Raw genomic sequence first — 14,351 nt, 5'->3', positions numbered from 1 at the left:
TTTTTTTTTTTTTTTTTTTTTTTTTTGTAAACCCTTACCTTCCGTCCTGGAGTTAATACTGTAAGGCAGAAGAGTGGTAAGGGCTAGACAATGGGGGTTAAGTGACTTGCCCAGGGTCACACAGTTGGGAAGTGTCTGAGGCCATATTTGAACCCAGGACCTCCCATCTCTAGGCCTGGCTCTCAATCCACTGAGCTACCCAGCTGCCCCAAAGCTTCATCTTTTTAATGCCATTATTTTTACCAGTTGTTTTTTTTTTTAAATATGGCTGTTGGACCAATCAGAAGGAAGACACAACTCTGCTAAAAGCCTCTGCAGCCTCCTGTTCCTGGTCTTTTCCACACAGAGGCATGAGTGACTGACCCATCCTTTATTAGCAGACTGCATATCCCTATTAAACAATGTTATATGAAGAGAAAAGAGAAATGGCTTCATTTTATTTATTGGTTAAAATTCCAGATGCTACAGTAGTGTGGGCTTGTCCAGATTAGAGAATGAGAGCTGCATATCCCAGAACCTTATCAGAAATCTTCCCCTAATCTCTTGGGCAGAAAAAGGGTTAGCTTGTCCACAAAGGGAGAGCTTTTTGGTTGAGGAATTTTGTGGTTATGGATCAATTCTCTTCCTATACAAGACAATTAGATTTCTCCAGGAAATGAAAAATGGTAAATGAATAATTTTGTATGTTTGTTTCCTGTCCTCATTTCAAGCTGGAATTAAGAGCCTACCAACTTATATTGGGGAATTGGGGGGGAAAGAGTAAAATTTTCTTAGGAGCCTGGGGTCCTTGTGCTCATGTATTTATTTTTATTGTATTATCTATGTTTTATATACTAATATAATATATAATATATACTAATATTGCCCTAGAATTGGGCAATGCTCACCTTTGAAAGAATTTTCATAATTGGGCTTTTTAAGACTTCAAGGAAGTATATCCCCCCCCCCAAAAAAAGGGAAAAGCGAGGAGTTGTAAAGTATGCACAAATTGGCATTTTTGAGTGTAAAGAGTGGGGGTATCCTATAATTCCAACCAAAAAAGCAACCATAAAAGCTGGTGCGTGGCATTAGCTTAGCAGTATAACTTCAATAGCCAAGGGGCATTCTATTCAAGAATTAATATTTCTGACAGGTTAAAATATAGTGCTTTTTCTCTTTTTTACTTCCATGTGGTATTCTATCTAGATCTTAAGGAAATACACTGTGTCTTTTATTTTGTTTCCTTTTATTTTTCTGAAGAGCAAAATTATAGAGAAAAAATTTTGGATCAAAAATAACTAAATAAAATAAGCAGCAGCTTTAAATTTTTCTACTCTCATAACGGGGGGCGGGGGGCTTTAATAGAATACAGTCTTTTAAAGTAAATTTCTTTAAATAGACTAAAGTGATAGAAAAGAGTATTCCTATTTAACAGCCTGGAAATCTGAACTGAATTGTGGGAGCAGTCTATAATTCCTAAGCTGCATCACATATGCATCAGATTTCTAAGACATGGGGTTTTCTGGAGGGGGAAGGCCTGGGTCATCAACTGTGAGTGGAAAAAAAATGAAATTACTTTTGAAAAGTATGAGTCATATAGCAGATCTCTGTGTTGAATATCTAGTGGCCAAACTAGACATCAAAAACTGCGTTTTGTGAGTGAAGCCCCTTTAAATTTCATGGCTTTTCCTTCCATCTTAACTGGGGGTCTGAGTCAATTTCAAGAAGGCAATCAGGAAAGGTAATCTGTATTTCTGGTCACTGAAACTTTGACAGTTCATAAGTGTTTTCTTGCCTTTTGTGCCTCTTTCAATGTCTATTAATATAATATTTTAAAATCAGTTCTTTTCTCCATATCTATAACTTCAGTTGGGCAGGCACAGGGCCTCAAGACCCCACATGGGGTCATGAAGAATTTCTGTATCTAGCTATGCGTAGTGAAGAATTTTGTGTCCTAGTTCATGTTTGGAGGTTGCAACTCATTAGATTTTGAAATAATTGACAATATTTTGAGGAAATGTGAAATTCTAGAGCAAATTTATTATGTATGTTTGTGTGCCTGTGCATATAAGTATGGATGTTACAGCAGGGTCTTTAGGCATCAGAGAATAGCAATATGTGTCTGTGGTTCTTTGCTTCATGTTTTTTTTAAAGAGGAACGGAATTTCTAAAAAAAAATGCCTCTTACTGAGTAAGAAGAATCCTGTGAACTTATTTGTGGAAGGTAAGGGGTTTGGGGGTGTCCTGTACCTTTAATTTTTGAAGGACCCTCACCCATGTCCCACCCATCATAGACTTTGTGGTCCTGTAATGGTCTTCCACCCACTATATACCTTGTGGTTCTGTAAGTGAAGTAAAAGGAGGGCATGGTAATGGTCATCTCAAAGGGCATGTTGAAGATTTTTTAATGGGAACAAAGGATGGAGAAAGAGTTTCCCTTGGAAGAATTTATGACCAAACAAGAGATAAGAGAATATTACAATATGTAAAATGAATAATTTTGATTATATTAAATTAAAAAGGTTTACTACAAACAAAACCAATGCAACCAAGATTAGAAGGGAAACATCAAACTGGGGGAAATCTTGTTATAACAAATTTCTCTGATAAAGGTATCATTTCTCATATATAAGAAGAACTAAGTCAAATTTATAAGAATCCAAGTTGTTCCCCCAACTAATAAATGGTCAAAGGATATGAATAGGTAGTTTTCAAATGAAGAAATCAAAGCTAACATAATCGAATGAAAAAATGTTCTAAATCCCTCTTCATTAGAGAAATGCAAATTAAAACAACTCTGAGGTACCACCTCATACCCACCAGATTGGCCAATATGATAGGAAAGGAAAATGATAAATATTTGAGGGGATGTGGCAAAATTGGGACACAAATGCATTGCTGGCAGAGTTGTAAACTGATCTAACAATTTGGAGGGCAATTTGGAATTATGCCCAAAAGGCTGTAAAAGAATGCATACTTTTGATCTACTAATACCACTACTAGGTCTGTATCCCAAAGAGATAAAAAAAAATGGGAAAGGACCTATTTGTAGAAAAATATTTATAGCTGTTCTTTTTGTGGTGGCAAAGAATTGGAAACCAAAGGGATGTCCTTCAATAGAAGAATGGCTGAACAATTTGTGGTGATGGAATATTATTGTGTTATAAGGAATGATGATTTCAGAAAGAACTGGAAATGCTTACATGAACTTATGCAGTGAAATAAGAGAACATTACATGATAATAATAATAGAACCAGGAGAACATTATATATAGTAACTGTAATATTATGGAACAATCAAATGTGATAGACTTTGCTACTAATAGCAATACAATGATCCAGAACAATTCTGAGGACTTGTGAAAAAGCATGCTATCCACCTCTAGAGAAAGAACTGTTCAAGTAGAAATGCAGATGAAAACATATGACTTGTCACTTATTTATTTGGGTTATGTTTTGGGGTTTGGGTTTTATAAGATTATTCACTTACAAAAATGAACAATATGGAAATATGGTTTGTGTGATAACATGTAAAACCCAGATTAAATTCCTTGACAGCTCCAGGAGAGAATGGGGGGGGGCAGGGGGAAGAGAGGGAGACAATATGGATCACATAACTTCTGAAAACTTATGTGGAAATGTGTTATTAAAATAAAAAATCCAAATTAAAAAAAAAAGTTTCCCTTAGAACACCTGAACCAGGAAGAACAGGACAATTTGAAAAGACAAGAAAAGCCCCAGGTCCTCCCTTCATTCCCTCTTTTCCAGCACTCTTAGTTAACTGGAGAAAAATTTTGTTTTAAATTGGGAAAATAAGGTCTTTTCATCCTACTTTTAAAACTAAAACTTTTGTTGGAAAATTATTTTTAAAACTTTGGAAATTAAGTATTAGTTAGATAATAAAATTAAAGTTTATCATTTATTAATATTTATTGACTTATATTGTTCTCTGCTCTTTATTAGTTAGATAATAAAATTAAAGTTTATCATTTATTAATATTTATTGACTTGTATTGTTCTCTGCTCTTTAATGGCATTCTGTTTTGCTGCTGTTATTCAGTTTGTGGAGAACAGTGGGAAGGACAGATATAAAATGCATATAAAACACATGTGTAAATAAATTGTTACCATTTATTGCAAAAATAATAATAGGTATGTATGATATAGCTCATAAATCCCTGAGTTTTCCTCCTATTTTATGCCGAGTATAATACAGAAGAAAAAATGTAGCCTCCTTAAAACTTCTTAATAAACCAATATGTCAAAAAGCCTTCTAGAATAAAGTGTGAAATACAATTAGTCCAAAAATATGATTTGGGGATTTTCCAGAGTAAATTAGACAAATGATTTTATATGATTATCTCTGGACAAGTTCGAAAGAAACAAAAATACAAAGCAGACATTGTGGCGTCAACATGATTATCATAAAATGATGGAGAGAGTAACAATAAGGAAAAGTTCTAGTTTCCAGGGTTTAATCAGTTTGGTTCTTATTTCCTAACCTGTATTACTTGTACACACATTTAGTAAGTTACCCTTCTGAGCTCTTCATTAAAGTTGTGAGAGATGATGTTGACATATGAAGCTTTTTTCCCTGTGTGATTAATTAGGTTCTAAGTTATGTTGCCCATATTTTATCTAGGCCTCCGCTATCATAAATATGGCAAGGAGCAAGGACTCATTAAAAATAAAATAATAATAAAATATTAAAATAATAAAAGACTCATAAAATTCCTGATTTCATTTTGAGGAAATCATAGGCTCAGATTTTTTTTTTAACTTTACTTTAAAAAACAAACAAACATTACCTTCTGTCTTAGAATCAATATTGCGTGTTGGTTCCAAGGCAGAAGGGTGGTAGGGACTAGGGAATGGGGGTTAATTAAGTGGCATAGTCACACAACTAGGAAATGTCTGAGGTCATATTTGAACCCAGGACCTCCTATCTCTAGGCCTGGTTCTCTATCCACCGAGCCATCTAGCTGCCTCAGGCTTACAGATTTAAAGATGAAAAGGCTCTTATACAGTCCAACCCCTTCATTTTATAGAAAGGTTAAATGATCTGTCCAAGGGCACCTAGTAAATGCAGGTAGGATTTGAACCCAGGTCCTAATCATCCAAGTTCATCATTCTTTATACTATACCATGCTGTCTCCTAAGTCAAGATGAATATTTAGTTATTCTGTAGAAACTGGAATAAAGAAGTTACAAAGACTTTCTGAATCCCAGATATTCTTGACTGTTCAACACAAAAATCTGTTAATGGAGGATAGCATCGATAATACAATATCAAAGTCCAAAGAGTGGATAATTATTGACTATTTTCATTAATGTGAATAACAAGGACTTGAATCCAACTTAGCAGAGTCTCAAAGCTATTGTATTAAAAGGAAATCCTAACGTGACTCTTCCTCTATAAGATTCCTCTTTCCTTTCTTCCCTAGCCCCTAGTTTGGATAGATCCAGTTAAAGATCATAGATCTAGCATAAAAGGAGAAAACAGGAGCCATCTAGTCTAACTGCCAACTTGCCAATGAAGAAAATATGAGCTAGGGCAGGGGTCAGCAACCTTTTTGGCCGTGAGAGCCATAAACACCACGTTTTTTAAAATGTAATTTCGTGAGAGCCGTACAGTGCTCACAGTGCGCTCCTGTAACAGCGCCTGAAAAAAAATTGACTTTATGGCTCCTCCAGAAAGAGCCATATCTGGCCCTCAAAAGAGCCAGATATGGCTCCAGAGCCATACATTGCCGACCCCTGAGCTAGGGAGACCTTCATCTCCATCATTAAGTAGCAGAGCTGGGATGATGAAGAATGCAGAGAATTAGGAACAAAGACAGAGCTAACTAAAACACAAGTAATCAGTTGATAAAATGCTGGACTTAGGGATAATAATACCTTATATGATCACAACAGCCAAAAGGGTTGTGAGGATCATATCTCCCCCTTCCTAAATGATTTATTGTGTTTCCTTATTACTTCAAAGATTATCTATAAAAATCCTTCTTTTGGCTCCTAAATTTCTCTATGACCTAGCCTCTTTCTCCCTTTCCAGTCTTAAACCTTACTCCTTTCCACACCATAGTCCAGTGACATTTGCCTCCTTACTGTTCCTTATACAGGACATTCCATATTCCAACGCTATTACAATTTTGCTGGCTGTCCCCTGTGCCTAGGATTCTCTCAGTCCTCCTTTTCCTGTCTCCTAGCTTTCTTAGAATTTCTTAAAATATGAAGATTCTTCAAATCTCACATAAAAACCTACCTTCTACAAGAAGTCTTTCCCAATTCCCCTTCATTCTAGTACTTCCCCCTGAGATTGTCTCCAATTTATTTTGTATATATCTTATTCATATATAGTTGTTTGCACATTGTCTCTCTCATTAGATTACCAGCTCTTTGAAGGTAGGGACTGTTTTGCTTTGATTTCTATCCTCAGAAGAGCAAATTATCTGGCACATGGTAGGTACTTAATAAAAACCTGTCGATGTAACTTAATCAAATGAGATAATGTATAAGGAAAACTTAAAAGGCCATAATTGTTAGCTATGATTATGATTTTGATCACACTACACTATATTCTATAATTTTTATACATCTTATGAAAGGTAAAATTAAACCACTATAACTAGATAAAGTATTTACTCATCACTTCCTATATATGTGCCAGGCACAGTGCTAGATTCTGAGGATACAAAGTCAATAAAAGAAAGAGTCTCTGACCTCAAAAAGCTTTTTTTCAATTCCATTCTTGTATTCACAAACTCTCCTAATGCAATATTATCTTTATCTAAATGCTAGCATAAGCATGAGAAGCATGAGCATGCAAAGATGAAAATCTATTTGGAAATTTGTTTCCAATTTTGAATCACAAAAAGACCAATAGCTCACCATTGTTAATGCACTGACAGTTGGCTGCTTTTCTTTTTTCTTGCTTTTTTTGCTAGAAAAATAGGAACAGAGAAAACATTGATCATCTTACAGTTATGGAAAAAAAGAATATACAGTTCCTACTTTTATTTCAACGGTGAGCCAAAACTTAATTAGCTATGTAGGCTGTTCATGAAAAAAAATTAAATTTGTGGTTTAATTAAATTAAAAACCATTGATTTCTTTGCCAGTTGTCTATGCCAGAAATAGTTGTTTCTAGTTTGCTTATTGAAAAATGAACATCCAGGATTCCCAGTATATTTGTTAGGTATTTCTGCACAGAATCTTTTCTACATTGCCGACTCAAAAGCTAGCGTTCTATGTCAGGTCACCTTGTTCAGATGGGTGTTTAAAATTTGTTTGAAGATATGTTTAAAATATATCTTAAAAATATTTTTGTTTAAAATATATTTGATATGTTTAAAACATATTTGAAGTTTCTCAATTTAATAAAATCAGTAAAAAAAAAAGACAAAATTAGCCATTAAATCATTCACCCAGGAAACAAAATTATAATGCTTTAAAGATTTAATTTTTGAAAAAATGTGAAACAAAGATCATGACATAATAAAAATCAGGGACAGCGAGGTAGCTCCATGAATAGAGAGCCAGGCCTGGAGATGGGAGGTCCTGCGTTTAACCCCCATCACTTAGCCCTTACTGCTCTTCTGCCATGGAACCGACACTTAGCATCTATTCTGAAAATAAGGATTTTAAAGAATAGTAATAATAACAGCAAAAACCATGAGTTCACATTTGTTTAGCACTTCAGGATTAACAAAGTACTTTTCTCACAATTCTGTGGGATAAGTCATACAGGGGGTATTACCTCCTTGTTATAGACACTGAGGTTTTGAAAGGCAAAGTGATTTGTCCACAGTTGTACAAGTTAACAAGTATCTGAGGCAGCAAACAAACCCATCTACTGCTTCCAAGTGGACCTCCTATTATATTAACCTACTTGTCATTAAAGGTATCTAACGCAGTACTACCCTTCCCTCTCCTACTTCTACAAAACAACAACAAAAACAACAACAAAAGCAAGGAAAAAGAAGAGATGTGAACATCAAATTTTCAGTCTATTCTGATTGTTGACCGTCTTGCCTATGTCCCAAGGGAAGTCATATTACATTAATGCCTAAAACCTTCTGTTGATGTGAGAAGCCAAGAAAAGAACACGCAACTTAAATAATTTAGGCCTAAAATGTTTTCTCTCATTTGGAAACTCGGACGATTCTACCTTGTGCTTTCTGAATTTTACTTCAAATACCTCTCCTTCCCTTGACTAAAAGGGTCCTTGTAGATATGAGATGTAGCATGTGTCAGGCAAGGCTTTATATCCCAAGAACAAAAACAAATGAAATTTATTTATATGGACAGAGCGGACACTAACTGTTCAACAGGAGACAAATCACAAACTCTCATAGTCTCAGGTTCTTCATCTATAAAATGGGGATAATTAAGTGCCTACCTCATAGAGTTGTAATGAGGCCCAAAGGAGATAACCTGTATGTGAAGGGCTTTTAAAGCACTATATGTCAGTCATCATTATTAGTTATTTAATATATTCCTGGAATACAAAGTAGACCATTATGCCAATGGAGGTTATTGCGAAAAAGGGACTAATCTTTAAACAGTTAAAAGCTCTTTCCCCTCTCAAAAGCATATAAGCAAGCATTAAGAGGAGAAAGACAATATTAAGGGAGCTTATTCCTCTTTATTTCCCTGACCAAGAAACAGTATAATTACCTTCACAAAAGATTTGTTTACATCGTTAACTTTTTAAAATAGATGTTAAATTTTAAAACTAAAATCAACAGTATAAATGACATTTCTGACAAATGGTTATGTGACTTTGGCTGGAAGACTTCTATAGGGAAAGAACTTGATCATAACAGACAGGCTATGCTAGACACCCTGAATGGGCTAGTAGTAGATGCCATCTTTAGAAACCTACCCTAATTTCCCCCTCCTCTAAAATCTCTTAGAACTTTGGGTGTGCCACTGTTGGGACATTCAGCACATACTCTTAAGTTCATAAGTTCAAGTTGTTATAATAAATGTGCACATATATGAATATTTTCTTTTAGTTTATAGCCTCGAATTGTCTAATAGATCATTGTTCACTCCAAAATTTGTTCCCTTTCCCTTCACACTTCTTAGCACATGGTTAGAGGTGAAGTAGTGAAAAAGATTGCAAAAAAAAAAAAGGTCAAAAGAGCCATTTAAACCCTGATTTCAACTAAAGGAGGGTAACATTAAGTATCAGCAATTCTGATGACAAATACAATGGATGGCACATAGGTTGTCCTGTTAAAGTTCCTATACTATTTCCATTTCTTTTACCATTTGATAATAGAATGATACAGTTGCAGGTAAAGTTGTTTGCAACTTCTTTTTACAACTCTTTGTTTAATTGTGGAAAGGGGGAAAGGAGAGAAAAGAAAGAAAGGAGGAAAAAGGGAAGGAAAAAGGAAGGAAGAATGGATGGGAGGAAAGAAGGATGAAAATAAGGGTGATGGGAAGGAAACCCTCTCACCCCCACACACAAAACAAACACACGGGTCAGCCCCAATTCTTGCTAAATTTCATGTAGTTTCCTTGCTCTTATCTGCTGACTATATGTAGAATGGCAAAGCAGCTATTTTCCACATTAGGAATATGGCAACAATTGCTGCCTTACTTTCTCATAGATCAACTTTCCCTTCTTCCAACATATAAGCATACTATTCTGAGTATCATTAAATCTGACCATAACTAGCTCTCTAGAATTATACATTTTAAACATGTTTTCAAAGGCTTTTAAAAATTAAGTAAAGCTATCTCACATTCCAATTATTAAATTATAAACTCCCTGAGGGCCTTTCTTTGAATCTCTTGCACTTAATAGTATAGTGTCTAGCATACAGAAAACATTTAATAAAAACTTGTTAACTTGTTTATATAAGATGTCTTCCTTAAAATTATAATAAAACATTTTAAAATTTAATCACATTTAAATCACCAGAGGAAAGCAGTTTTTAAAAGTAAGCCTGGGATAAAGAAGCCTCTTTTTCTAAGGTGAATAAACCACCTTCCTAACCTGCAACTTTATATATGGGGTTTTTGCCCAATAAATTGGATTTTTTTACAATGAGATACAAGTGTTCTAGAAGAGGCTGGGGTGGGGGGAGGGGCTATCTGGACAGAAACTTATCCCTTTTCACTAGCACTGTGGTGCCCACATTTCCAGCTGCTAAAGAAGCAGGAGTTACTAATTTAACAAGAATGACTTATACATGGAAGTTCCAAACTAGAACTAGGAGCTAATTTATAATTTTCTTCACATTAAGTTTTTAAAATATCCTATCCTATCCCTTACTAGCAATAGACTTTTTTAGTATAAATATATATTTTACTGGACAAACAATACCTAGTAAGAAGACATCTATAGCATTTTTAAAGGGTGCATCTTTTGACCTTAATTCAATATTACCTTAGACCAGAGGGAGGAGAGGGGTGTAATAAAGCTAATTTTAATATCTGAGTTTTGTTTTTACCTTTACAGTATCTCAAAGTTACCTTTTTTCTCATATGCTCTAATAACAATAAACTTTCAGAATTCCGTCAAAATGTTCTCCCCAGTCCTGCTTTATTTCTCCTCCTTCATCTCCCTTCTGTCTGGCCTTAAAGCTCCACTACACTTACATATTACCAATTTTGTGCTTTCTTATGCTTCCCCTTTAAGGATTTTTTTCCACAGAAGTCAAGGGTATTAGTCACCAGTCAAAAATAGCCTACTAGAGTTATCCTTAGTTATACAGATTTTATTTTGAGGGAGCCCTGACCCTGCCTTTTGCTGGCATGGGACCGTTTTGTTCTTGATCAGACAGGAAACTACAAGTTCACTTCTAAAGTAGCGCTGAGAAAGTTAAGTCCGCCAGCAAATATTCAAAGATGTGCATGCTAGTTCCCAGAACCGCGAGTAACTTCTGGAAACTTTTCCCCACCCACGGGCACTTATTTGCAATGACTGTAGGCTGTGGGTTTTTTTTTTTTTTAAACCTAACTACTATATTCCTAGCTAGGACATAGACTTCAATTACTTTGTTGTTGTTTTCCTTGTTGGTTTTGTTTTGTTTTAGACAAGTTTACCCTAAGAATGAAGAAGACAACCTTTTGCTGTCTGATGGCGAGTCTGTCCTCTCTTCTGCGGGGCTTCTCGCCATTCCATTGCTATCTTCTTTCCAATCCATCTCAACCTGAAAAGAAAATACAGCGAGAAAATGGATTAAGACCGATTCGTCTTTGGGCACAAAGAAAGGCTGGACTGATGGGTAGCTGGATCTGGACCCGAAAAGCTGCCTCTGCCCCAACAGGGAGGGAGTATAATGGAAACTGCTGCGCGCCTCATTCACTCATTCTCACTCCCTCACTGGGGCCACTCACTGTCTTGGCTCCGGTCTTCTAAGTGAATCGCTGTCTGTCAGTGAGAAGGGGCCAGAGAGATGGAATCCAAAGCCTTCTGGTTGCTCAACTCCACCCAACTCTTCAGAAGGTGGGTTGGGACTAGAACCCAGAGCTGATCCCCCAGGCCAGCGCTATCCTACATTCGCAGCGTCCAGGAGGTCTCGAAGAGGGGCTGGAGAAGGAGCGCTCAACCTTGGGCACCCCTGGGCCTTTTTGCTCACCTGTGAAGCGAGCTCCGCCACTGTAAACACTAGAAGCCTCGGATGTCCCGACTTCACCCTTCCCCTCTGAACCACAGCTAGCCGAGCGGAAACTTTGAACTTTGTTCACCCCGGCTTCACCTTCCTCCCCGCCAACCTCTGATGTCAGCCAAAGCGCGGGTGGTGGCTCCTCCTTTTTTCCTTCCTCTTCCTAGTCTGTCTGACTTTTCCAGGGGGCTTTGGGTGTACCCCGTCCCCGAGAAAGCAGCATCTCGCCTTGCAGAACGCACCGCTCCGGGGCACAGGCGTAGGGCTCCTCCCCAGCCTGTGCGCTCTGCCTGGGCACAGCCCCATGACAGATGTTTCTCTAATGACTCCAGAGGCAGAGAGAGCTCTGAGAGCACCACGCTGCAGCGGCTGCTGCTGCTACCTCTCTGCCTGCTCCTTTAAAACCCAGGGACTGGAGGGGCTGCCTGGACTCTCCTTCCAATCACATCCATCCATCCATCAGTTCCCAGGCCCTCCAACTGCCCATCCCTGCTCATGCACTCACTTGGGGTCCCTCCAGTCTGCTGAGGGGATTTCGATGTCGGAAGCAGAAGCGGAGCAAAAGCCTGCACTAGCGACTTATCGCTGTACAGTCTAGGAGATGAGCCTTTGATAGACACTGGGCGAATGAGCCCGAGCTTCTGATGGGAAAACTCCTGACCCTGGGACGAGCTGTCCACACCCTGTTAAGCCCAGCCAATCAGCCTCACCGCTCAGCAGGTACTTTGGTTTGAAGGCTCTAGTTTATTAAGGATTGGTATTTAAAATAAAATACAATGAGGTTATAAGAGGCCAGATACAACTATGTTCTTAGTGGAGTGTCCTACTTGGCCAAAGGGTGAAGAGAAAAGCTGAAATAAAGGCATACTTTTAAAAAATATTAAAACATTAATTTTTACACTTACATTTTATTTTATTTTGGCTATAACATGCATGAGCTGAAGTGTTATGAATTTTGACCAGGGCAACTAGATGCAAAGATCTAGACTTACAAGGACTCAGCCTTTTTAAAGTCGTAGATAATCTGGCAGTATGCAGAAGCCTCTGAATTCCTTTCTCAGAAAAATATTTTTAAATGTTTCACAGAAAATATATAGAACTGGAGCAGTGAGAGGTGGCTCAGTGGATTTCAAGTTAGGCCTAGAGATGGGAGGTGCCAGGCTCAAAGTTAGCCTCAAGACATTTCCTACCAATGTGATTCTAGGCAATTCACTTAACCCTATTTGTCCCAGTTTCTCACCTGTAAAATGAAATGGAGAAGGAAATAGACTACTCCAGTTTCTTTGCTAAAAAAAATCATAAATGGTGTCACAAAGAGTTGGACATAAACGAAGTCTTTTTGAATTCTGCCATGATTCTGCTTCAATATTTTAATTTTTTAAATCTTTTTTCAATTACATGTAGAAATAATTTTTAATAATGTTTTCTGACATTTTACAATTGAGATTCTCTCCATCCTTATCCCCCCAGGTGGTGTTGGGTATAAGTCATAACTGCTTTCATGTAATACATATCTCCATATTGCCCATGCTAAGTGAGAGAAACATCACAATATAATAAAAAAAAACTCATGAAGGAACTAAAGTAGAAAATGGAATGGTTTGATCTGTGCTCAAACTCCAACAGTTCTTTGGGCTATGGATAATTATTTTTTATTATTTTTATTTTTTTTTAAACCCTTAACTTCTGTGTATTGGCTCCTAGGTGGAAAAGTGGTAAGGGTGGGCAATGGGGGTCAAATGACTTGCCCAGGGTCACACAGCTGGGAAGTGTCTGAGGCCAGATTTGAACCTAAGACCACCTGTCCCTAGGCCTGACTCAATCCACTGAGCTACCCAGCTGCCCCTGGATAGCATTTTTTATCATGTGGTTGTCTTGAAAACTTGCATTGCTGATAATAGTTTAGTTTTCCACAATTGATCATCAAACAATATTTCTGTTTATACATTACTCTCTGGTTCTGCTCACTTCACTTTTTATCCATTCATATAGTCTTTCCAAATTTTTCTGAACTCATCCTGTTCATCACTTCTTATGGTATAATATTATTCCATTGCAGTCAGATGCCACAACTTGTTGAGCTATTCCACAATTGATGGATATCCCAGTAGTTGCATTGCTGGGTCAAACAGTATATGTAGTTTTATAGCCTTTTCAGCATGGTTCCATATTGCTCTTCAAAATAATTGTATCAGTTGTCAATTCCAACAACAGAATACTATTGTCCCAATTTTCCCACATCCCTTCCAACATTTCTTATTTCCTTTTTGGACATATTAGCTAGTTTGATAGGCTTGAGGTGGTATGTCTCAGAGTTGCTTTAATTTGCATTTGTCTAATCAATTGTGATTTGGAGAATTTTTTTCATATTACTTTAGATAGCTTTAAATTCTTTGTCTGACAACTGCTTATTCATATCCTTTGAACATTTATCAATTAGAGAATGATTTGAATTCTTTTAATTTGAGTTAGTTCTCTATTCATTTGAGAGATTAGTCCTTTTTCAGGGATACCAGCTATAATATCCACATCCTTCCCCATTTATTGTTGTCTTTCTAATCTTGGTTTTGTTTGTACAGAATTTTTTTTTTAGTTTACTATAATCAAAATTATTTCATTTTTTTAATGTTCTCTATGTCTTGTTTGGTCATAAATTTATCCATAAATCTAAAAAGTTAACTTCTCCATGTTCCCCTTTTTTGTTTATGGTATCACTTTATTTCTAGATAAAGTATCTGTTTTGAC

At 36.7% G+C, this 14,351-nt stretch overlaps 1 long non-coding RNA gene across 1 annotated transcript; it reads right to left on the bottom strand.

The window, feature by feature from the left end:
• Positions 1-11,064: 11,064 nt before the first annotated feature.
• LOC123250446 lies at positions 11,065-12,393 on the bottom strand. The gene is made up of 2 exons (XR_006506401.1): positions 12,112-12,393; positions 11,065-11,150 (listed from the first exon to the last, which is right to left on the bottom strand). It is a non-coding gene; the product is annotated as an uncharacterized LOC123250446 (long non-coding RNA).
• Between the last annotated feature and the right edge of the window lie 1,958 nt (positions 12,394-14,351).

Source organism: Gracilinanus agilis, chromosome 5, assembly GCF_016433145.1.
Source record: "Gracilinanus agilis isolate LMUSP501 chromosome 5, AgileGrace, whole genome shotgun sequence".
Classification (NCBI taxonomy): domain Eukaryota; kingdom Metazoa; phylum Chordata; class Mammalia; order Didelphimorphia; family Didelphidae; genus Gracilinanus; species Gracilinanus agilis.
The sequence above is the reverse complement of the archived record's forward strand: the minus strand, read 5'-3'. Positions and strand labels throughout refer to the sequence as shown.